This window comes from Rattus rattus, chromosome 7 (assembly GCF_011064425.1).
Source record: "Rattus rattus isolate New Zealand chromosome 7, Rrattus_CSIRO_v1, whole genome shotgun sequence".
Lineage (NCBI taxonomy): Eukaryota > Metazoa > Chordata > Mammalia > Rodentia > Muridae > Rattus > Rattus rattus.
In genome coordinates this window covers 64,964,024-64,972,319 of record NC_046160.1, presented here as the reverse complement: position 1 = coordinate 64,972,319, position 8,296 = coordinate 64,964,024, and the positions used below count along the sequence as shown (strand labels likewise).

The following is an 8,296-nucleotide window of genomic DNA, read 5'->3' as shown; positions in this document are numbered from 1 at the left end:
GGCATGAGTGTAGTTACTGGTTTACTTTGGATTAGGTCTGTCATTTTGCTGTTTTCTTTTAACTCTGCATTCTTTAAATTGAGGAGTTTAAAATTTCCACTTTATCTTTTATTGTTTATTGATTATACTTTTTTTCATTTTCATCTCCATGGAGACACTGTGTTTTACAATGTGTGTCTTTTAAGATTTTTATTTTATTAGTTTATGTGTGTGGGTGTTTTGCCTGAATGTACATGTGTGTACCACGCGTGTGTAGCTGGTACCCATGGAGGCCAGCCGAGGACATGAATCCTCTGAAGCTGGAGTTCCAGTGGGTACAGGGCACCATGTGGGTGCTGGGGGCCAAGCCTGGGGCCCCTGCAAGAGCAGCAAGTGCTTGTAGCCAATGGGCCCTCTCTCCTGCCTCCCTCTCGCCTCCTTTCTTAGAGACGCTGGCTGCAGACTTCCAGAGTTTCTGATGCCGTGAATGCGAGCACCTCCTCCCTGGCCTTGGCCACCCTGTTGTGTTTCCCGTCTCCTTCCTGCCTTCACCCTGGAGTGTGCTTCCCAGACGGAAGGCAAGATGGCCGTGGCTTCACCTCGTTTGTTCCATTCTTAGAGGTCCCAGTTCTTGTTCTGAGGATCACGGTACTACGGTGCAGGGGCCAGCCCGTCATCTGAGACAGTCCGTCTGAATATTTTGTTCAATTTCATATTTTTTGTTCCCAAAGTATTGTTCAGATACCAGTCTCTCAGTCATGGCTGGACAGGAAAGTCTTACCAATTTATACCTTTTCTAATTTTTTGGTTTTGTGTTTTAAATCTGATTCTATTCCTCCAAATTTGCGTTGAGCATTACGAATCATACTGAAGAAAGCACTCATGAGGGCATTACGAATCATACTGAAGAAAGCCTTCATGAGGGTGGGGAGCTTTGTTCAGTCTTTTGTCTTGCGGTACTGTCTTGCTATGGAGCCCAGGCTGACCTCAAACTCGCAACCTTCCTTCTTCAGCCTCTTGAGCTGTGGAACCACAAGTGGGAATGGACTGCACACATAGTGATGTCAGCATTTTTAGATGAGCTATCCAGTGCGTCTCTTCATTTTATACAACACGAATGTGTAAGAGTTAGTGATGGTATTACATGGCTAGATCTTAAAGCATAAAATATGAATCCCAAAAAGCAACATATTTAATATATTTCACATAAAAGGCATATGAGGTAAAGTATACATTTATAAATGTAAACAATAAATATAATATAAAAATGAATTATTACATGCTAATAAAATTGGGAATCCTCAAATTAACTTAAATATATTAAAGTTTTAAATAAAACGAATGGCAAACTCACAATAAAACAATATTTGATTCTGAAGTCTACCTTATAAAGAACATATTAACTTAAAATTCATGGTGTGCATGTGATACTTGTTTCTAACCCCAGTACTTGGGAGGCTGAGGCAAGAGGTTTAGAAGCTCAAAGCCAGCTTAGAGTACATAGTGAAATCCCACCTCAAAATAAATAAATAAATAAATAAATAAATAAATAAATAAATAAATAAATGTAGAGCTGTCACTTCATGTCCTACGTGATCTTTGGAGTTATTTTGCTCCTTGAAGAAAGATAGGATTCATAAGAGAGTCTTTTCTTTATCTTTCATTTTTTTGCACAGACACTCGCGTGTCATATAGCACACCCCAAATACTAACTTCAGGAAGTAGTGTTGCAACAGAAAAAATTACAATCGTTTTACTCAGAATTTACAAAGGCCTCTGGGAATAGGAGAAACTTGTTGGTATTTCAAAGGAGCGCGGTGTCCTGATATTCTCTGGCTTTGGTAGCCATCACTGCAACGGGAGAGCCTATTTATGTTCAGTGCTGGTGTGTTCATTTTACAATTTCCTGGATTAGGAAATGTTCTATTAAAAAGAGAGTTTTAGGAGGCTGCGGAAATGGCTCAGCCAGCTCTGTGCTGCTGCTACTGCAGACAACACAGGTTGGTTCTCAGCACCTACACGGCGGCTCATAGCCATCTGTACGTCTAGTTCTAGAGGATTTGATGCCCTGTTCTCACATCTGAGGGCACCAGGTATACATGTGGGGCACACACAGACATACAGGACATACATACAGGACATGCACTCAAAATCATTCATAAGCCTAAGATACTTTAGGATTTTTGTTTGTTTGTTTTGAGGGGGTCTCACTCAAAGAGAGTTACAGGCTGGAATCAAACTCCCTGTGCAGGTGAGGGTGACTTAAACTCCTGGTCTTCCTACCTCCATGTCCCAAGTGCTAGGATCATAGGCCTGTGTTACCAGATACAGTTTATGCTGTGCTGGGGTTTGAGCCCAGGGTCTTGTGCATGTTAGGTGAACACTCCACCAACTGAACTACAAGCCAACCCTGATTAACTAAAAGTATCTGATCAGGTGAGGCGTGCCACAGTCCTTTTGTCTTGGTCATCCTGATTAGTCCCCAGAAAGGTGTTTGTGGGATTTTGTTTATTGCCTTGCTTGTTCCTTGGCCCGGAGCCGATCTTATCATTTGGCATCTACTTAAAGTGGTATAAAAGCATACTGGGAAAAAAGAAACCCTCTTCAGCCTCAGAACTGGCTGGGGTCATGCTACAAAAAAAATTTTTTTTGAATATGTGCCAACCATGCCAGCGCTCACGATTATAATCCAAGCACACAACACTCTGACTCAGAAAAAAAAAATCTAGAGAATCAGAAAAGTCACTAGATGGGTGGGTTTCAGGCGGGAGAGACATGTTTCCTGGTCTGAATTAATGAAGCAGATGCTGCTTGCCTCCTGAGTCTATGCTCCACCTATTGCTTTTACTGTCTTAGGATGATACGGTGGTCCTTATAATGACGCGCTGTCCCTTTGTCTCTCAAAATGGATGCCAAGGTCTACAGTGTGTGCCCTCATTCTACCTGTCCTCCTGTCCCTCTCTGACCACCCTCCTTCCTCATCGATACTGTCCCTTAGGCTCTGCAGCTGGCCCACCTGGCTCTTTGGTCCCTCTATCAAGTGCACGTGGATCTTGAGTTGTGTCACGCCTTGCTCCGTCCTCTATTTCAGGACTTCGCTCTCTTGCCTTTTCGGTAAATCCTTCTGTGGCAGCCCGATATAAACCTTGACTCTCCCTTTACATTTGTGGATTGATTGAGATAGGTGTGATACAAACAACACAGACAGATCTCTTGAACTCTCCACCGATTTCCCATGGGAACATTTTACAAAACTATAAGGAAACTTCATGAGGACGAGGATGTCGGCATAACCCCCCTGACTTGTTAAGATTTTTCCAGTTTAGTTTTTCGGTTATAACGTTTTCTTACAGTCCTCTATGTGTATATTTGGATGCCAGGCACCTGGGATGCAGACTCCCGGAGGAGGACAGCCCCTGGTTTTGTTCACAGCATTGTTTTGGCCTTGGGCTGCCACAGGAAACAATACTCAGTCTTCCGTGTGGGTGAGCTGAGAATGAGTGCTTGTCCCCAACACTGGACTTTGAGTGAGGGGTGCAAGCGAGGCTGCAGACATCTGGCCTGCCCGTCATTCTGTGCAGTGATGCCCACCATTTAAAAGGACCATGTGAGACTCTGGACCTGGAAATGCTGGTCCAGTTCATAAGTTCTGTTGGCATCAGGACTCACCTCTAAGGCACTGTTCTGCCCAGAGCTGCCCAGCAAACCTTTGCTTTTCTGTCTCTTTTTGGGCCTTAGGCAATTAAAGCGTGGATAAGCTGATAAACATCTGAAACCTTGAAAACATTCTTCGTTTTCACCTTATTAACATGCAAGTGTTATACCGAGAGTCACAAATTGAAACACGTGAACTTGTCATAGGCAAATGAACCGATGGTACCACGCAGAAAGGGAAGCTCTCTTTTAAATCCCCAGGACTTCCTGTCCTTGCTTGCACAACGAAACCCTCCTGGTCAGTTCCTACAGGATGTTGGTGCCACAGACTTGGATGGAGACTTGTGAGAGTCAGCACAGGAGCTGTCCTTTGTCACTCTCGAAGCGTGCAGAGGAACAAACACCAGAACTGGTGCTCTCTCAGAGCTTGAGGGCAAGGTAAAATCTGCTGACACTGGACAAATGATGAGGAGCCTGAAGAAGACGCACAGTACGTACATAGGTCACCCCTGGGGGACAGCGTGACAGCGTCAGTTGATGTGTGTGTGCTTTGAGCAGCAGCTGTGTACAGGGCCCTCACAGGCCCTCTCACATGGTTGTTGACAGAAAAGCTGACCTCCAGTTTCTTCTCTTGACAGCTCCAACTGCAACACTGGGGCCTCCAGACAGAAAGGCTTTGCTAAGCACAGGCAGTGTTGGTATCTTTTTTCTTATTTCATTATTTCTGCAGAATTCTGTAAACTGCTAGGGGCTTTGTTGAGACAGCCCTAAAAGGGCTAGAGTCACGATTAATCAAAATGACACTTCCCCTTGACGCCTGAGTTACTGAGGATGTCCATTGTGATTTATCTGTAATAGCAAAACTAAAGTGAGTTTCTAAAGCTTCTTAAATGTATGGGATGTAGAAAAAAAGAGAACATGAAATTATTTATTCATTTGGAAGTATTTATTAACATTAAATTTAATATGTATGGAGAGCTAAGGTTATCTATTGCAGTGTGTTTATAATAATAATGGAAGGGCGAAATATCCTTCTTTAAAGATTTTTACTTTAAATTATGTGCATACATGTATGTAAGTGTATGTGCACATGTATGAAGTGCCTTTGGAGGCCAGAAGGGTTTTAGATGCCCAGGATCTGGAGTTATAGGCGTGTGAACTACTCATTGTGAATGCTAAGAACCTCTGAACTATCTCTGTAGCTCAAAACATAAAAACCTTACATATATGTATATATATATATATGATATATATAGTACCATATATATATGACTAGTTTTTAAAAAGCTAGGATTCCTCACCACTGTGGGAAATTATTTAGCTATGAACAAAATTTACAGTGCTGTTTGCGTTGATGTGAAACAATCTTTAAGGTGTTTTCAATAAGCAACTTGCCGTATGGTGTTTCTGGTGTGTTCCAGCTCTGGTTAAAATCTGATACTCGGCTTCGGCTCCTGCCACCGCTGAGTGCACGACGTCGCAGATGCTGGCTGACCAGGCTTGGAGGAGTCTGCTTCGGACCAAAGGCCGGGAGCAGCAGAGGTGGTGGTGCCCAGGCTGCCGAGTCGCTGCCGAGCCCCGGCCTGTCTCTGAGCATCGGCGAGGGCACAGTGGTTCATCACCGATGGCTTTTTCTCAAGTACTTTTTCTAGTCTCTTTGGAACCACAGAAATGAGGATTTTAATTTTGGGATTAGATGGTGCTGGAAAAATGACAATTTTGTACAGATTACAGGTTGGAGAAGTTGTTACTATTCCCACTATTGGATTTAAAGTAGAGATAGTGACGTACAAAAATCTCAAATTCCAAGTTTGGGACTTAGGAGAACAGACAAGTATCAGGCCATACTGGAGATGTTATTATTCAAACACAGATGCAGTCATCTAAGTCGTTGACAGTTGTGACTGAGACCGAACTGGCATTTCCTGGTCAGAGTTAGTTGCCACATTAGAGGAAGAAGAGCTGAGAAAAGCCATTTTAGTGGTGTTTGCAAACAAGCAGGCCATGGAACAGGCCGTGACACCCTCGGAAATGGCAAATGCTCTTGGGTTACCCGCCCTGAAGGACCGGAAGTGGCAGATCTTTAAAACATCGGCAACCAAAGGCACTGGCCTGGACGAGCAATAGAATGGTTAGTTGAAACACTGAAAAGTAGACAGGGAGTCCATTCACATCAGCGCCTGTGAACCAAACCGGTCTACAAACATAGAATGTGAGAGTTTTGGACCCTCACTCAGTGAGGGCAGCACAGAACCCTTGAGGTCATGGGCTGCCTTCATCCATAGACTGTGAAGGACAATGGACGTGTTGACTATGAATCCAGCAACTAGTCAGATCACAGCCAACCTCTCTTTAAAATATACTAACCCCCCCCCACACACAAAGATAATCAGAGTAGCATTTTAAAAACGTGAATATTTCTCTTCTTTAGTTAGTCCTTAAAACTTCAAATGTCATTTTCAAGTGTTTGTATTTTTCTGTAAGCATAATATCTTCATCATTTTGTGTTTTATTTTCCCGTGTGCCACACATAGTCATCTTAATGGTCTCTTTAGGGCTGAGTAATCTTCTGACATGCGGATGCACTACATGTTAATGCACTATAATTTACCAACCAAATTGCTAGGTATTTGCCTGTTTGCATTTTTTCTATCATATTAAACTGCCATTTTGATTGATGGGGGTTCTAACTTTCTCATGTAAGATTTATTATGGTTGTCCCCAAATAGCTCAAGGTTAGTTTTAAATTTTTTTCAGGGTGAATGAAAAGAAAAGATGAATAGACCATATCTATTTTTCTCTTCTCTAGTCAGTTTTGGAGGAGGGGCAATGACTCAATGACTTAGGCAAAGGAGCCTGAGGTCAATGGCAGGGATACTGAAGATTGACTTAATGCCTGAACAAGGCCAAGGGAGACTTGGTTTTGGTGGAAGAGACAAACATGAGTTTTGAGGTTGAATAACTGTGGCAAAAATGTGAGGCATCTGGGGATGAAGGACTGGTGTCTGGGACTAGTTTTTATCTAGCAGTGAAAGCAAGGCCTCCACCCTGTGAGAGATGTGCTTGGCCATGCTTCTTCCAAAGCCTATGCTTTCTCTGTGTATCTAGAGGGTCTTAATTCCTTTCTTGGGTCAGCATAGGCAGTCAGCAACGTTGTGAGGTCTTCTCTCCTTTAGTCATCACAGGACACTGCGAAGCACTCCCTCTCGGTTCTTTTCCAGCCATTTAAGCCTTTGAATATAAACTGTTTTCCAAAATAACCTGAGAGAGACTTGGGGGCTGGGGTGTGGCCATGCTTACCATCCCAGTTTCATCCACCGTTGTATCTTGCACCTAGTGTTTTTGTACGTTTAATGACTGTTGAATACATCGTTGAGTGAACAGTCAGGATTGATTTATTGTGATTTTTATCCAACTCTGTAAATGACAAAAGTCTTAGTTTTTCAGTGTTTGTACACACTACACACACACACACACACACACACACACACACACACACACACACACGCACAGGCATCACAGGAAGCTGAGATAGATTATTCAGTGTGTACAACCTTCTGTGGAAGGGGTCTCCAGGAAGGGGCATGCTGGGAGTGGGCGTGGATGAGCCATCCTAAGATGTCTGATAACCACCTTCTTGTAAGGATGCAGAGGGGCGTCCAGAGTCACAGGACACCCTTCTTACAGCACAATGTGGACCCTTTCCCAGAGACTCCATACCTTTCCTAAGCAGGAAAACATGTTTATTCATCGCATCCCTCTCGGAGTCAAAGTGTTTGAAGTAGTTTATCTTTAGAAGTAACTAGAGATGTGAGGGAGAGGATGTAGGGTCTGTGTATTGATGGGAGGAAGTCCCAGGCACCCAGAGAAATTCCTGGACTTACTGCCAGCTTTCCTCTAGAAAATACAAAAACAAAAACTCTCCCTTATTCACGTTCCATTTAAATGTCTAAATCTGCCGTCACGTCTGGACATCTATTCTTGCACTAGGAAGAAGACTGGACCTGTTTGTGCTGTTCCAGTCTTTGTTTCAGCATCCAATCCCTTGTCAAAGGAGCAGTGTTAGTCATGACCCTCTTTTACCAACTCCAGTTTCAATGCCAACGCTGCTGGTGTACTTACAAAGTCTGGTGGGCTCTCCATTGCTTTAGTTTTCAACTTCTCTGATCTTAAACAAAATCTGTGGAATGCCTATAACGTCAGGATCACCCTTTGTAAGGCCAAGCTGCTAATGGGGTCTGAGGAGCTGAAACCTCCTATTAGAGGCTTAGATGTTTCACTGTTCTTAGGATAATACCCTATTCATGTAGAATCGAGATTTAGAAGGCTTAGAAGTAACCAATAATTTGAAAAATCAGTTTTTCTATGGGACAAACTTAAATAATACACTTTTACAAGTTGTAATACCATAACACACAGAAGTGCCCAGAGTCACCGAAGATGTCCAAAGTGTCAAGTTATGTCCTAAACCTTAACCTGGATGGGTTTTAAAATGAAATAACAGTCATTATCATTATTATAATATTCTATGTGTATGGGGGTGTTTTGCCTACATGTGTGTCTGTGTACCACATGTGTGCCTGGGCCCCTGGAGGTCAGAATATGATATTTTATTAGACCTCCCGGAAGTGGAGTTATAGACTGTGTGAATCACCATGTGGTG

General features: G+C 43.0%; 1 pseudogene; it reads left to right on the top strand.

Annotated features, from left to right (window-relative positions):
* The first annotated feature begins 284 nt into the window (after window positions 1–284).
* LOC116906081 lies at window positions 285–5,819 on the top strand (annotated as a pseudogene).
* The last annotated feature ends 2,477 nt before the right edge of the window (window positions 5,820–8,296 follow it).